We start from the raw sequence: 16,763 nt of genomic DNA, 5'->3' as shown, positions 1-16,763 counted from the left end.
GCGCCACCACCGCCCAGCCTCATTTTACTATTTAAAAAAGATAGTCAATTTAAGTGCCGGGATGACAGCTTTAGAAAAACTTGTTAAACCTGTAAAAATTCAGACAGAAGAAATTAACAGTGAAGTTGTTTCAAGTTTGGATCATAAGGTTACAGAAAGAAAGCCTATTTTCACACAGTCACCCTTAATTTATCCTGTAACGGTACAGCAGTTGCCTAATCAAATGATTACACAAAATATTTGGGCTCCAATTGAAATGTTCAGTTTACGAAGGTTTAAGGAGGCAATAGTGTCTTTTTTTTTTTGGTTTTTTGAGACAAGGTTTCTCTGCATAGCTTTGCGCCTTTCCTGGAGCTCACTTGGTAGCCCAGGCTGGCCTGGAACTCACAGAGATTCGCCTGGCTCTGCCTCCCGAGTGCTGGGATTAAAGGCGTGCGCCACCACCGCCCGGCGGCAATAGTGTCTTATGGCATGCATTCCCCATATGTAAAGCAAATGTTAAACTCTTGGTCAACATATAATAGGATTGTACCACAGGACTGGCGGAAGCTGGCATAAGCTGTTCTGGAACCCTCCCAAAGGCTTCAGTGGCTAACTTGGTTCAAGGATGAGGCTAAAAACATAGAAAAACAATGGAGGGATAAAGGCATACAAGTATACAAGTCTGCCAGGATCAGCTTATTGGAGAAGGCCAATATGCTTCAGTACAAACACAATGTTTACATGATGTCCAAACCCTAATTTTATGTCGAATGGCAGCCTTGAATGCATGGGACAGAGTTGAGAACCAAGAAAAAAAAACTGAGTCATTTACAAAGGTTAGGCAAGGCCCAAAAGAATCTTTCACAGATTTTTTTTTTTTTTTTTTTTACAAAGACTGGCTTCAACAGTAAAGAGAATGGTCCCGGATTCAGAAGCTAGTAAGATAATAATTGAATCTTTGGCCTTTGAGAATGTGAATGCAGCATACAAAAGAATAATCAGGCCATTAAAGGCAAGATCTGCACCTTTGGAAGACTAAATTATAGACATGGTTAATGTTGAGGCTCATGAGCAGGATGATATGTGGGTAGGAGAAGCAATTTCAAAAGGTTTGAGGAGTGTTAGATGTTTTGGGTGTGGGAAGCAAGGACATTTGAAAAGGGACTGTAAACAGGTCATTCCTAGAAACAATGTTTCTTCAAGGAACAATGGCAACAGAATGCCCCTTCCTTCTGGAGTATGCAGAAGGTGTGGTAAAGGAAAACACTGGACCAACAAATGTAGATCAACAAAGGACAGACAGGGTAATCCTTTGTCTCAGTCTTCAGGAAACTCCCAGAGGGGCCTCATGCAGGCCCCCATAGCAAATCCAGTTCAAACCTTTCCTGCAGCCATAAAGGAAACTCCTACTCAGAGCAATTAAATAACCAAATGCCTATTAGAATAAATCATGCTGGTCAGGATGATGAAACAGAGAGAATAGAAAATTCAGGAGAAAACATAAAGAAAATTTTTTGGCAAACTTCTATTAATGAACAAAGACCAAAATTAACAATAAAAATAAATGGTGTTTTGTTGTCTGGTCTGGTAGACACAGGTGCGGACGTTACCATAATTGCACCAGAATTTTGGCATCCAACTTGGCCTCTTCAGGAGGTAAACGTTCAACTGTTAGGAATTGGGACATTATCTCAGGTGAAACAGAGTGCAAGATGGCTCGAATGTATAGGTCCAGAAGGACAGAGAGGAAAATTAAAACCATATGTGGCTAACATAGCTATGAACCTGTGGGGTCGAGACTCGTTGCAACAATACTCAGATTAACATCCCTCCAATCTCAGAAACAAATCATAAACTAGCACATGTTTCTGAGAGAAATATTAGAAGGCATTATTCTAGTGAGTGGTCACCAGCCATCCATATTATACAAAAACAGGGTGTAGCAGGAATCTTAAAAGTATTTATTAATAAAATCAAACCCGAGGCCAGTTATTGGGGTCCATGCTGGTAGATCAGAGAGACAAAACAAGCCACAGCTATCTCACCTTGCCAATTCCTCAGCTGGTCTTGATTCCTCAGACTGGAAGCCTGTGAGTCCTCATCCGGAATGGGTCTCAGCTGAATTACTGCTCAAAAGCCTGAATGCTTAACCAGCCAAAATCTCAACCAGCCAAAATCTTCTAGTTTCTGGTCCTCACGCCTTATATATCTTTCTGCTTTCTACCACCACTCTCTGGGATTAAAGGCTGGCTTTCTGGGATTAAAGGCGTGTGTCACCAAGCTTGGCTATTTCCAATGTGGCCTTGAACTCACAGAGATCCAGAGGGATTTCTATCTCTGGAATGCTAGGATTAAAGGTGTGAGTGCCACCATTTTCTAGCTTTTGTATCTAGTGGCTGTCTGTTCTCTGACCCCAGATAAATTTATTAGAGTACACAATATTTTGGGGAACACAATACCACCACATTTCCTCTCTTTTTGTCTAAAATTAAAGAAAGCTTATAACTAATACAAGAAATACTATCCAATAAGTATATACAATATATACAGCCAAAAATTACATTAATGATATCTAGTCCATTAACATTTGAGAGACTCAGATAAAAACTCCATTATATATATTAACAATGTCCAGTCCAGTAACATCTGATAAACTCAGACCAAAAAATTTTCATTACTTATCTTATTTAAAACAAGTAGTTCCTTTTTAAAAGTAGATTCCATAATCTCCCTTTTTATCTTATCATATCCATATTCTTTCTCTTTTCTTTTCATAATAGATTCACTAGTCTACCTTTTGTCATTTTTATATCTTCCCCTTTTTCTTCAGTGTAGATTCAATGATCTACCTATTTATCTTATTATTTCTTTATCTTTTTTCTCAGAGTAGATTCGATGATCTATTTCATATCTATATTCTCTTTTTCCTTTTCTTTCTAGGGGTGAAGATATCTTTAGTGAATCTTGAAAAGAAAATTTTGGGGTTAATCAACAAGTCCTGTATCGTTTGTCCAGTCTCTGCATAATAGGAAAGTTCAGGGCTTGTTTCAAGTCCTTGTTCGAGTAGTCTGTCAGGCTGGATCATCTCAACTAGTACTCTCAAAATTGTCCTGACCAGTTTGTAGTCCAAAGTCGATTTTTCCATGGTGTTAATTGGCTTAATGGCTTTATCATAGTCCATGTGGAATCATCCTTGTAGGATCCTGTCATCTTTTTGAAGATTTCAAAGTCACTGTTAGGCATGGTCATGGTTTCCTGCAGACTTTTTTTTTTTTTTTTTTTTGCCTCCTCTGTGGTTTGGAGCAATCATAGTCTGATAAATGTCTGTCTCTCGGAACCATGAACATTCTTCCCTAGAACAGAAAATCTTCACAACAATTTCTCCCCACCATTTGTCTTGCCAAACTTTTCCAAACTGACCTTTGCCAATGCTTTCTTGTAACACGATGGTCCTGGCAATTCTTCTCTGAACCAGCAGCAGTAAACCCTTCATTCCAGATAGCAGCATCACCGCAGTCACCAACACGATGAGAAGGAGCTGGCAACATGGAGCAGTAGCCACTGCTTCCATGGTCCCACCACTGTTTGTGGCTCAGTCCAGACCAAAGCTTCTCCCAAGCTTCCCAGGCCAGCTCAAACTTGGGATCCTACTGTCTCTGTCTCCTTCAGCAAATCCTACTGGCGTGTGCCACCACCACCGGCTGAGTGTAGCTTGGGCCTGAGCTGGGGCTCACAAGGCCACAGGCAAACAGCTTTTTCATGAATTTGTAACACGAACGTTGGGCGCCAGATGTAGCATGAATCTTCAAAGTTCTTATTAATAAAATCAAACCCAAGGCCAGTTATTGGGGTCCATGCTGGTAGATCAGAGAGACAGAACAAGCCACAGCTATCTCACCTTGCCAATTCCTCAGCTGGTCTTGATTCCTCAGACTGGAAGCCTGTGAGTCCTCATCCGGAATGGGTCTCAGCTGAATTACTGCTCAAAAGCCTGAATGCTTAACCAGTCAAAATCTTAACCAGCCAAAATCTCAACCAGCCAAAATCTTCTAGTTTCTGGTCCTCACGCCTTATATATCTTTCTGCTTTCTACCACCACTCCCTGGGATTAAAGGCTGGCTTTCTGGGATTAAAGGCGTGTGTCACCAAGCTTGGCTATTTCCAATGTGGCCTTGAACTCACAGAAATCCAGAGGGATTTCTATCTCTGGAATGCTAGGATTAAAGGTGTGAGTGCCACCATTTTCTAGCTTTTGTATCTAGTGGCTGTCTATTCTCTGACCCCAGATAAATTTATTAGAGTAAACAATATTTTGGGGAACACAATACAACCACAACAGGGCACAACAACTGATGATCTTCCAAAGACACCAAAAGCTCTACCTTTAAAATGGTTAACAGAGAAGCCTGTATGGGTTCAGCAATGGCCCTTAACAACTGAGAAACTCCAGACTTTAGAAGAGCTGGTAGAAGAACAGTTAAATGCTCAGCATATTGAAGAATCAACCAGCCCTTGGAATTCTCCTGTATTTGTTATTAAAAAGAAATCTGGTAAATGGAGAATGGTAACAGACCTTAGAGCAATTAACAAAGTAATTCAGCCAATGGGCTCTCTACAATCTGGGATGCCTTTGCCTACTCTGTTACCAAAAGGATGACCTCTCATAGTTATTGATTTAAAAGACTGTTTCTTTTCAATACCCTTACAAGAAAAAGACAGAGAAAGATTTGCTTTTACAGTGCCTACTTATAATAATTCTCAACCGGTTAAAAGATTTCAATGGAGGGTCCTCCCACAGGGAATGTTGAATAGCCCAACTCTGTGCCAATATATTGTACAACAGTCATTAGAAGTGGTACGTAAAAAATTTCCTAAATCTATAATTTATCATTATATGGATGATATTTTACTAGCTGACTCAAATGCAGATACTTTAGAATGTTTGAAGGAGTAAAGAAAAATTTGTCTTGCTGGGGATTACAAATTGCTCCTGAAAAGATACAAAGAGGAGATTCTATTAATTATTTAGGGTATAAAATAGAGCTACAAAAAATTAGACCCCAAAAGGTGCAAATTAGGAGAGATAGACTACAGATTCTTAATGACTTTCAAAGATTATTTGGAGATATTTCTCATCTATGAACAATTTTTGGGGTAAAAAATGATGAACTGACTAATTTGTTCAAAACCTTAGACAAAGTGACCAGGACTTAAATAGTCCAAGAGAATTATCACCTGAAGCTGAGAAAGAATTGGCCTTGGTAGAAAAGAAAGTACATGAAGGGCATGTGGTATCATATTGATTCAAAGCTGGATTGCATTTTGGTTATTTTACCTTGTAGGCATTCTCCTACTGGAATATTAATGCAGAGGGAGGATATTATATTGGAATGGGTATTTTTACCAAATAAACCAAATAAAAATTAAAAACTTATGTGGAAAAATCTGATTTGATTTGGAAAGGAAAATTGAGACTTCGTCAATTAGCAGGAATAGATCCAGAAGAAATTGTTGTACCTTTAACTAAGGAGGACATTGAAAAATTATGGATAGAAAGTGAACCTTGGCAAAGAGCTTGCAGTAATTTTTTGGGAGAAATTAACAGCAAATATCCCAAAAGCGATAGAATTAATCTTATAAAAAGAGCTGATTGGATCTTGCCTCGAATTGTATGGCAAAAACCCATATCTGGAGTTTGTACATTTTATACAGATACTAACAAACAAGGAAAGGCAGGTTACAAATCAGAAAATTTAAGTAAAGTGGTTCAAAGTACTTATAATTCAGTTCAAAAATCAGAATTGTATGCTATTCTGTTCTTATTAATGGATTTTTCAGAACCTCTCAACATAGTTACTGACTCTCAGTATGCTGAAAGAGTGGTATTACATATTGAGACTGCAGAATTTATCCATGATGCTTCAGAATTAACTTCACTATTTATTCAATTACAAGATACAATCAGGAAAAGGAGTCATCCTTTATATATAACTCACATTCGATCCCGTACTGGTCTGCCAGGCCCTTTAGCACAAGGCAATGATGAGATTGATAAATTATTGATAGGAAATGTGCTGGAGGCCTCAGAATTTCATAAAAAACATCATGTCAATAGTAAAGGTTTAAAAAAGGATTTTCCATAACCTAGCAACAAGCCAAAGAAATAGTAAAGAAATGTCCTACTTGTTTCTTCTACAATCAAATGCCATTACCAGCAGGATATAACCCAAAGTGTACTCAGAGGAATGAAATCTGGCAGATGGGCATGTTTCACTTTGCAGAATTTGGAAAATTGAAATATGTACACCATACCATGGATACTTATTCAGGATTTCAATGGGTAACTGCTTTGAGTTCTGAAAAAGCTGATTCTGTAATCACTTATTTGCTAGAAGTTATGGCCATCATGGGTATACCTGCACAAATTAAAACTGACAATGCTCCATCATATGTCTCTGTTAAAATGAAACAGTTTTTTTGCTTATTATAGTATAAAGCATATTACAGGCATACCACATAATCCTACAGGTCAAGCAGTTATAGAAAAATCAAACAGAACTCTAAAGGATATGCTAAATAAACAGAAAGGGGTAACAAAACCCCCCAGAAATAGACTGCATAATGCTCTATTAACTTTGAATTTTCTTAATGCCAATGAGAAAGGAACAACAGCTGCAGAGAGACATTGGATAATAGAAAAAACTACAGAATTAAATCAGCCTATATACTTTAAGGATGTGCTGACCTCAGAATGGAAACCAGGGTAAGTGTTACGTTGGGGACGAGGTTTTGCTTTTGTTTCTACAGGAGAAGATAAGCTGTGGGTACCATCAAAATTGATAAGGGTTCGATTTGAACAAGAGAAACCTCTTAATTAGAGGAGGTGATAGTTCATCAACCAGCATGAACATCCAATTTAAACTAACTTGTATCAATAACACATGCCTTTTCATTTAATCAGATAATAACTTGCCAAAAGGAACATCCCCAAAATTAGTCTTGGGAAAGGTTTTGTGTTTTTGTCTTTTAGGAAAATGAGGGTTAAGGAATCTGAAGAACACAGGACAAATGAGACAACTGAAGAAAAGGGACAAATCATCTATCCCAGGAAACAGAGTGAAACGGCGTATGGGTATATATTACCTAAAAAATTTTATGTCTTCCTAAATGTTTGTTTCTGCTTTTCTCTGAAGATTTAACACTATTGGTCTTCTAATAGTCCCAGTTCAATTAAAATTTAAAGCTGACTTTGCAGTTGGAAAATGGCTCTCTCCTTCTTTAAACTCAAGCATGTTGTTAAAAGGAAAATGCAAACCCCCTGTATCATGCCAGAATAAAAGAGCCATCTTCTGCTATGGGACAGGACAAATGCCAAATTAATTAAAGGACTATTCTATTACTAATCTCAATTCTTTGATTCTATTCTGATTCTTTAAACTTTTCTTAAAGTATGAATTTTATATAAAAATTTACAAGATACACACACACACACACATTTTAAACTTTGTTAAGATATGAATGGTCATATAGAGTAGTAACTAATTCTAGAAAAAAGGCTTCAATTAGCTGCTTATACATGTCTTTGTGTTCGAATCTCTTATCAGTTTTCTGCAGGAAATCACGGCCAGGCCTAACATCAACTGAAGTCTCCAGGAAGAGGATGGGGCCCCATAACAACAACAATTCCATGTGGACAATAATAATATCATTAAGCTGACAAACATCATCCACAGATCAGCTCTGAACTACAAGGTGCTCAGAGCAATTTTGAGATGACTAGCTGAGATGATCCAGTTTCAAAGACTACTTGAATAAGGACTTGAGATAAGCCCTGAACGTTGGCATTAAAAAAGAAAAAAAGAAAAAAAATTTCACTATTAATCTCCTTTAAAAGTCAAAATTGTGTGTTCATTACTTTATTAAGCGTTCTTTAGTAAGCATAGTTGTGTCAGAAAAGAAGCAAGGCGGTGGTGGCACATGCCTTTAATCCCAGCACTCACTGGGGAGACAGAGGTAGGTGGGTCTCTGAGTATGAAGCCAGCCTGGTCTACAGTATGAGTTCCAGGACAGCCAGGGCTATACAAAAAAAAAAACCTGTTTCAAAAAACCAGAAAAAAAAGTGTCACAAAAGAATTCCTTTTCTAAAAAGACTTACTTACTTTATTATTTTATGTGCATGAGTATTTTGTCTACTTGTATGCATATGTGCTATGTTAATGCCTGGTGCCTACAGAGATCAGAAATTGGATTCCCTGGGACTGGAGTTATAGTTGTGAGCTGCCATGTGGGTGCTGGAAATTGAACCTGGGTCCTCTAGAAGAGAAAAGTACTCCTTACCACTGAGCCATCTCTCCAGCCAAAGAATTCTTAACGAAATACAATAAAATATACTTACACTATCTAAACTGTATATTGGGACCATCCAAAGAATCCTACAGAAAGTAAAACATAAAAAACACTTAATATCATCTTTATGATTTAAGTCAGTCAATAGTAGTAATAGCAAATACATTAAGATTTGACCTCATAATAGGTTTTTGAAGTTCAGGTTGTGTGTAATGCATCAAGTGTTGCAGAATCCCCCAGAAGGACACATGTACCGTCAACAGCATAAAGATACCAGCAATAAACCATGCTTTAGTATGTATTCCAACCTTGAAAAACAAAAGAACACATTGGTTTAGATTCTGATATTAAAACTATAAAGATCAATATTTTTGTCTTAAATTTTCATTAGATTACTGATACTACTTGGTATTTCCCAAATAATTAGTAGCAATTAAAAAAAGATTTACTTTTTAAAAAATTCTATGTATGTGTGTGTCTGTGTGTGAATATGTGCATGTGTGAGTGTGGGTACCTGCTGAGGTCAGAAGAGGGTGCTAGATTCCTTGGGGCTGGAGTTACAGAGTGTGGTAGCACACACCTTTAGTCCCAGTAACTTGAGAGGCAGAAGGGTCTCTGTGAGCTCCAGGACAGCCTGACAAAAGAACCCTCCTCCTCATCCTTCTCCTCAAAGACAAACAAAAAGAATATTTGCATAGTATCTCTGCCCATTCCTAGTGTGTTATTTGCTTTCCGTATCTGATTCTTGTTTGCTGTTTATGAGCTATTTTGAGGAAATGCTCCAGTTAAGCCTCTAACCTTGAACACAAAAACAAAACCTTTCTTTGATCTTCTCAGTCCCCTCCACCTATTGTGCTATCATTTCTCAGCTCCTTCGGAGTCAAAATCTTCAAAACTCATATATTCTCCGGATTCTAAGTTTTCACCACACATTCGTACTTCAACAATTCTGTTCTGGGTTTGGTCCTCCCAGCTTCAGTGATCACTAAGCTCCCACTGACCTTTCTACTTGTGAAGAGTGACAGGCAGGTTGGCAACAGTGCACACTATTCAGAATGTCCCCTCGAGACCCTCCTCCCGGGCATTCACTTCATCGGTTCCTTGTGAATTCCTGGGAAATGCTGGTGCCAGGTCCCTTGCTGCTCCTTCTCTGTGTCCTTGATCTCAAGCATTCTTTAACTGCGGACACTGTCTAAAGTCTGACCATTAGTACCTAGGTGTGCTCCCCTTTAGAGGTCGGAACTTAACCCCTATTGCAAACGGCCATATTTGGAGATAAGGCTGATGGGAAGTGACTTAGGTGAAATGAGGTCATAGTCTCATAGGGCTGGCGATCTCAAAATGAGATCGTTCAACCACCTGAGGATTCAGCAAGGGCATGGCCATCTGCAACCTGAGAGTACCTTCCCTAGACAGCAACCCTCTGGTCCCCATGATATCTGACTCCAAAATAGTTTTCAAGACTGAAAACACAAATTCCTGTTGAAGGCACTCAGTTCATGGTATACACATGTGCTTCTGTGTGTGTGTGTGTGTGTGTGTGTGTGTGTGTGTGTGTGTGTGTGTGTGTGTGGAGGTCAGAGGTCAGCTCTGGGGAGTCAGCTCTCCTTCCAGCTTAGGAACCAGGGCGTCTCTTGTTTCTGCTGCTGTGCTGCAGAGTGGAGGCAGCTGGCTGGCGAGCTTCCAGGCAATTCCGTGTCCACCTCCCATCTTGCCATAGATGCCAGTCAGGTGGGTCACAGAGAGGGAACTCAAGTGGTCGGGTTTCCTGGTTATTGCTCCACCAGCTGAGCTGTCTCCACGGCCCTTTATTATGGCAGAGAGTAGATTAAACAAGACGTGTACCTGCAATTGAAACTGTTCTGAGGTCCAGACTTGCATATCCAAGTGCATTTTTTAACAGGCTCACCCGCACATCCTCCATTAAACATCCCTGTCAGAACTTGAGGGACTCAACTTGGGGTGTTAGCAGTTTACACTGCAGATTAGAATTGGTCTTAAAGGTTCATGGCACTTTCAAACTACGCTTGAAGCTCACAACTAAGAGAATACTAAGTGAATTAAGTACTCCAAGGAATATACTAAGTGAGGAAATTATATTTATATTACGATTGCTATACCTAAATTTGGGTGGATATATTTTAAATGGCAAAAAACTTAACAAATGAGAAATACTTAATGTTATATTATAAGAGTCTTAAATAACTATGTGGACTATAATAAGAAAAGCCAACAAAAGTTTAGTGAACAAAATGACCCTCCAGACACGTTTGGACATATTGTTTAACTAAAATATTTTCCACACTCAAAAGGGGGGGTCATGTACATGGTATGTCATAACTCTTCTAAAATAATAAAGTACTTTCCGGTTATCATTATTAATAATTCTAAGTTCATTTTATACATATATTACGGATATGTTAGGTATCCAGCTTGTAATACTTTAGTAATGTCACATGACGTCATGTTGTGACATCAACAAGTAACAAAAGGCAGCTGGAGAGATGACTCAGGTAAGGGGCTTGCCTCCAACACTGCACTGATCTCTTGAGCTCAGTCCTCACTCAGCACTCATGATGGAAGGAAAGAACAACTCCCCTAACTGGCCCGTGCTCTGACCTCCACAAGTGGGCCATCCCATGAATACACCAACACCAAATACATTAAAAAAAAAAAAAAAGAAAGAAACAAATACACGAGGAACTTTTGTAAAACTTTTGTTTTGACTGAGGAGTAACTTCAAGGGGCTGAGGAGTAACTTCAAGGGGCGAACGTAGCTCAGTTGGTAGAATGCTTGCTTGCCTCAAGTGCTCAAAGCCCTGGGTTCCATCCTCAGTGTTGAATAAACAGAAGCCCTGAGAATGTGGAGGTTGGAGAACCATCCTAGGCTACAAAGCAAGTTCCAAATCAGCCTGGTTTACATGAGACTTTATCTCATTAAAGGAAGAAACAAAAGATGGAACTTCCAACATAAAAACAATTAGCAAAGTCCAACTAACGGGAATCCTTTCGTTCCAGGAAGCAGGCTAAAAGCTTATAAAACCCAGAACGGAGCTTTCAAGGTAGTTTATCTGATCTGGTCAAGCCCAGTATCTGCACAGCAAATGTGATTTCAAGAATAGTTTTCTGGGAACTGATGGGTACCGGCGAAGCATTCTAAGCAGCAACATTAACTGTTTTTCTCCACCAGGTTCCACCTCCACTTGTAGCGGCAAAGTGAAATCAGACGGGTCTGTTTAATGTTCAGAGATGAAATGTTTTTCTGACCCCCCAAGCATTAAAGGCTGACAAAGGGATCCTGCCAAACAGACTAAGAAAGGGTAGAGGTGCTGGACCCTCTTACCTTCATTCTGTGAAATTTCAAAGTACACAAGGTAACCAATATAAGGATGCCAATTATATAAATGAGTATGACCAGGGGTTGGATCCATCGCCTCCAGTTTTTCCCATAGCACACACAGGCCATTTTCTTCAGTGAAAAATCACTAAACAGCCAAGAAAATGAACCAAATCAAGATTTTGACACTTTCTCTTCTTTAGCTGTTTTCTGTGAAGTCAGACGTCAGACCTTTATGATTGGGCAGCTACGGAGGAGGGCGTGACTGTAACCAAGGTTACTGAAGGGCGTGGTGGGAGGGATGCAGAGGAGGGTAGTGGAGGATTGTTGACTTCCCTAACTTGGCTGGTCTTAGTGGATCATGAGGAGGATTCCGGAAGTTGTAGGGACTGGGGATGGTTCAGAAACACGTGCTGCATTCTTGAGACTTTGTTCCATCTAAAGGAAAGCCTTAGTGAGGGACAGAGCAGAACTTGAGACAGGCTTTTTTTCTGAAAAGGCTCCCTGGTTGTCTTTAAGGATGGAATTAGAAACTGGCTGGAAAAACACAGAATAGGAAACCTTTGCTTAGATTTCAGTCATTTGTTAAAGTTTAGAGCCCTCAGGAGGGGTTTCACTGCATAATTCTGAACCGAGTAGAAGAATCATTCTAAAACATTGCTTATTTGGAAGTAATTGCCAATATGAAATGTTCACATTTGGAACTTGTGTTAAAAAGTCCTACTCATTTAGAATTCAGAAGGTTGGCATTCTGACACCATATTCTGTGCACTCAAAGCTTTTAGCTGTATAGGTTTGCAGAGCAAACAAATGGCAAATGGGATCATAAGGTCTCTCTAAATCAAGGGAGCAAGCAAACATCTGTGTCTCAATTAGACACGTGAATATATATGTCCTCTATCATTTTCTGAAATCAAACACGGTCCTACGTTCTTTACCTACAAGGGTTAGTTTTATGTGGTGCTGTGTTATTCATTAAGCAGCACTGTTTACTACGAGAGAAAAGCCAGGAGGTATGACAAAACCCACCGTAGGAGTTTATTAGGAGAAGGAACAGAGGGGAATGTGCTTTAGGCCTATGGGAGGTTGTGTATGGAGAGAGAGGAAGAAGGAGAAGAGGGGAGGAGTCTGTGACCTGCTTTTTATGGATGCCCCTGCACGTGCATTATGGGCTTAGGAGCTGTGCCATGCATGCACATGGACTGCGTGATCACACTGTGTAAATTACACCGCCATGCAGTGGAGGGATTATGTAGGACATAAGGGGTGACTAAGCCTCTTGCTTGGCTGCTGAACATGTGTGGTCATGTAGCAACACTATAAGCTGATCTGCACAAAAGGACCGAGAGACAGGCAGTTTTCTGTTTCACAGATGAGAAGTTTCAAGTGATTGATTTGCCCAAACATTAGCTGTTTTCTCTGACCTTGGAGTCTGCTTGATGTTTAAATATTTGGTTTGTCATCATCTGCAACCAGGGAAATTCTGCCTTTTGGCCATGTGGGCAAAATGCTGTGGTCCCGAGTCTCCAAGAGATACAGATGGAATAGCGTATCCTTGTCACACTGTGACCCAGAGCCTGGAGACTGACTTCCACAATCTCTCCCCTATTCCTCCATGATCTCTATTTCGCAACTTTCCTTAAAGGGGCACTACAAATTTTGTTTGGTTGAAACTAAAATAGCTGGTTAGGGGGAATTCCTAATCATTAGTGAATACCTTGTGTATTGTTAAAGTTCTATAACCAAATGTCTTTACTGTTTATTTCTGGAAATGACAGTCTATCAGGGCTGTTTCTGTATGTTCAGCCATACACCCATTGCTGCCTACAGTCATCTTCCCCATTCTTTCTCATGGAAACCTTTTTAACATAATTTCTGAAATCTGTCTCAAATGCTCTAGCACCATACTTCATGTTTTGTTACAGCCATTAAATGTTTGTCTGTTTTCCTTAGACTGTGAGTTTCTCAAAAAGCTAAAATTCTTGAACCATTAAGAGCCATTATTAAAAACCAAGGCAATGAAGAGACAAAGGTGTCAGATGCACATGTGACTGCATTTGTTTTTGGGCTGGAATTCATTTTTGGTGAAACTTCTAGACAGCAACAGAGAAATCAGAGATAGTGAGTTTTTCATTTGAATTTGCTCACTCATAAAGGCTCTGCTTTATTTTGAAGATGTCCTCCCTTCCTTCCTTCCTTCCTTCCTTCCTTCCTTCCTTCCTTCCTTCCTTCCTTCCTTCCTTCCTCCTTCCTTCCTTCCTTCTCCCTCCTTCCCTCCCTCCTTCCCTCCCTCCCTTCCTTTCTTTCTTCCTTCTTCTCTCCCTTCCTTCCTTTTCTAAATTTCTCCCTTTCATTCTTGACAGTCTCTCTGTGTAGTCTAGACTGGCCCGGAACTCACAGACACCCACCTGTTTCTGCTTCCTCAGGGCTAGGATTAAAAGTGTGTGCCACCATGCCCCACAGTTGATAGTCACTGATTTTAAAGCAAGATCTGCTAGTTTTACAGGGCTCTGTGATGAATTCAGAGAGAGAACAAGGGCCTGTAAAGCCAGGGCTGAGAATAAAGGCCTCAGCTGTGTCACTCGGTACGTAGAGACTGGAGGCCCAGCAGTGATAGCAAAGATATCTAACTATTCTATTTCTTAGGTATGCATGCCCACACAGTTTAATTGTAGACATTTGTGTATTCTGTGACAGCTGTATCTGTTTTCAAAAATTTAACAAACAAATTAAAATATCTCAGACACTTCTGTGAGCTCCAGCAGCCTGTGTTCTGTTGGCGCACACACTGGGAGCTGTAATCCTAGGTCAGTCGCCTGTGTTTCTGACCTGGATTTACCTTTCTCCTTGGCCTTGATTTCTTCATTTCAGACACCATCCCCACATTCGCAGTACTTATCTGAATAGTTTCTGATGGCTTCCTATGCTTTACAAGCTTTACTTTTCCAGTTTTTACTCTGGTTCACTTCCCCAGCACACAAACTTTTACCCTGGGTTTTGTTTGTTCCTTGGTTAAACCACTGAGATAAATATTTAAATGAATATTTGAATTACCCTTGCCCTTATCCTCAAGGTGTGCTACTAGAGATACTGGATCCATGACTATCGGCTTCTCTAGTTTCCTCACAAGAAAACTGACAAAGTGCCTTCTCCTGCCCAGTAGATTTCTGTAATGAAGGTGATTAGCTGAGGATGGAGTACTGTGAAGGTGTAAACAACCTATTGTAGTAACAAATCACCTCGTGTAAAAATTAGTACTCTCTAGATGAGCTTTCCAGCCTTCTTCCTTCCTTCCCTTCCTTTCTGCTCCTGTCCTCCCCCTCCCCTTCCCCTTACCTCCTCTCTCCCTCTTTCTGGCTCTCTTGTATCCCAGGCTGACCTCAAACTTGCTACATATCCAAGATCCTTGAACTTCTGATCCTTCTCTATCTCCCAAGTCCTGGGGTTACGGGGCTGCAGCGCCAAGGGCAGTTCATGCAGTGCTGGGATTGCACCTGGTGCTTCATGTGTGCTGGACAACTGCTTTACCGACGGAGCACTTCCTACAGCCCAGTCCTTACTTATTTCCACCAGCGTTTTGTTTTCAGACCGATTTAAGTGACACTTGTCGAGCATCAAGGTGCAGGCTAAAAGAAGTGAAAATGAAACCCCTGACCCCCTGTGTGTGTGTGTCTTGAGATAGGGTCTCATTCTGCATCTCAGGCTGGCCCCAAGCTTTGTAATTATCCTGCCTCAGCCTCCCGAGGGCTGGAATTGTAGTTTTGAGCCATCACATCTGATTTGGGAAAAATCCTAGTAACTTAACAGAAATTGTGTTACCTAGAAAAGTTGAGAGGAAAAGTTTTTGTGCCAAGGATAATGATTCCTTATATTATAAAAAATAAAAAAAAACATGAGAATAAAAAAGTTATACTGAAAATTTTTATGATTTTGAATAAAAATGAAATGTTATTTGTGCATTACATGATGATCCCCAAAGAAATCTTTGACTTGTACAAGCAAAGGGAGATGTTAATCCTGCCAGATGAGAATAAGACCACTACTACAATTTTGAGCCAAATTTGAAGCAAGCTTTAATTAGACACTGACTAGGACAATGGACTCTGGCCAGGTCCATTCCTGGATTTCCAGAAAATGGCCATGAGTCACATTTTTCAGAGGCTTAAAAAGACAAACCCATAAGGCCACAGTATTTCCCATGAGGTCCAATCAGGGGCAATCATATAGCTTGACATACTACTTCCTGCCTGTGTACCTCTTGCCTACATCCAACCAGGGCAAGCGTACATCCTGATGCACTTCCTGTCTGCATGCCTCTCGCCCACATGATCAAGCACATCCAGTGCAGTTGGGTCAACCAAACTTGTTTAGGGGATGAAAACGTGGTTTGTTACCTCCATAAACAATAGCCTCCAGCATTTCAGGAACCATCTGTCCTTGGGCAAGAGGCTTGCAGATGGGAGGCGATTTTTGTTTCATGAGTCTCTTAGGCAGAGTAATTAAAACTTAAAATGGACAGCAGTGGCACAGGCCTTTAATCCCAGCACTCAGGAGGCAGTGCCAGGCAGATCTCTGTGAGTTCAAGGGCAGCCTGGTCTACAGAGTGAGATCCAGGACAGGCACCAAAAAAACTACACAAAGAAACACTGTCTCAAAAACCAACCAACCAAAAAAACAAAACAAAACAAAAACCGGAATGTAACTTTGGCTCTAATAAAGGATTAGAGGGAGGTTTTTGTGCTAATGTGAAGAATGAGTTTTGTCTTCAACTATGAGGAGAATGCTCTTTGGAGGTGGAGGTTTTGCCTTTACTTTTCTCACATATGTTGGGCTGTTGAGTGCCCTTGTGTAAGTAAACACATAAGCACACATCCTGAATGGTCTCATTTACATGACATGAGTGTGTGCATGTGTGTCCTGCATTTGGAAGTGAGTGTTCTGTGCGTTCCATGCTGTGAATGGAGTCCACCAGGCTCAGCTAGTGCAAGCAGTACCTGTTTATGTAACATCTTCCCTCTGTAGATAAGGGTTGAATTTGACTCCTCCTCCCCCTCCCCTCTCTCTTCCTCCCCCTCCCCCCTCCTCCCCCTTCCCCTCC

General features: G+C 40.3%; 1 long non-coding RNA gene across 1 annotated transcript; it reads right to left on the bottom strand.

The window, feature by feature from the left end:
• Positions 1-353: 353 nt before the first annotated feature.
• On the bottom strand, positions 354-11,879 carry LOC143273269 (uncharacterized). Its single transcript, XR_013051194.1, has 3 exons — positions 11,672-11,879; positions 8,506-8,636; positions 354-8,414 (listed from the first exon to the last, which is right to left on the bottom strand). It is a non-coding gene; the product is annotated as an uncharacterized LOC143273269 (long non-coding RNA).
• Positions 11,880-16,763: the final 4,884 nt, after the last annotated feature.

Source organism: Peromyscus maniculatus, chromosome 5 (assembly GCF_049852395.1).
Source record: "Peromyscus maniculatus bairdii isolate BWxNUB_F1_BW_parent chromosome 5, HU_Pman_BW_mat_3.1, whole genome shotgun sequence".
Taxonomy (NCBI): domain Eukaryota; kingdom Metazoa; phylum Chordata; class Mammalia; order Rodentia; family Cricetidae; genus Peromyscus; species Peromyscus maniculatus.
This window is presented reverse-complemented; position numbering and strand designations above follow the sequence as displayed.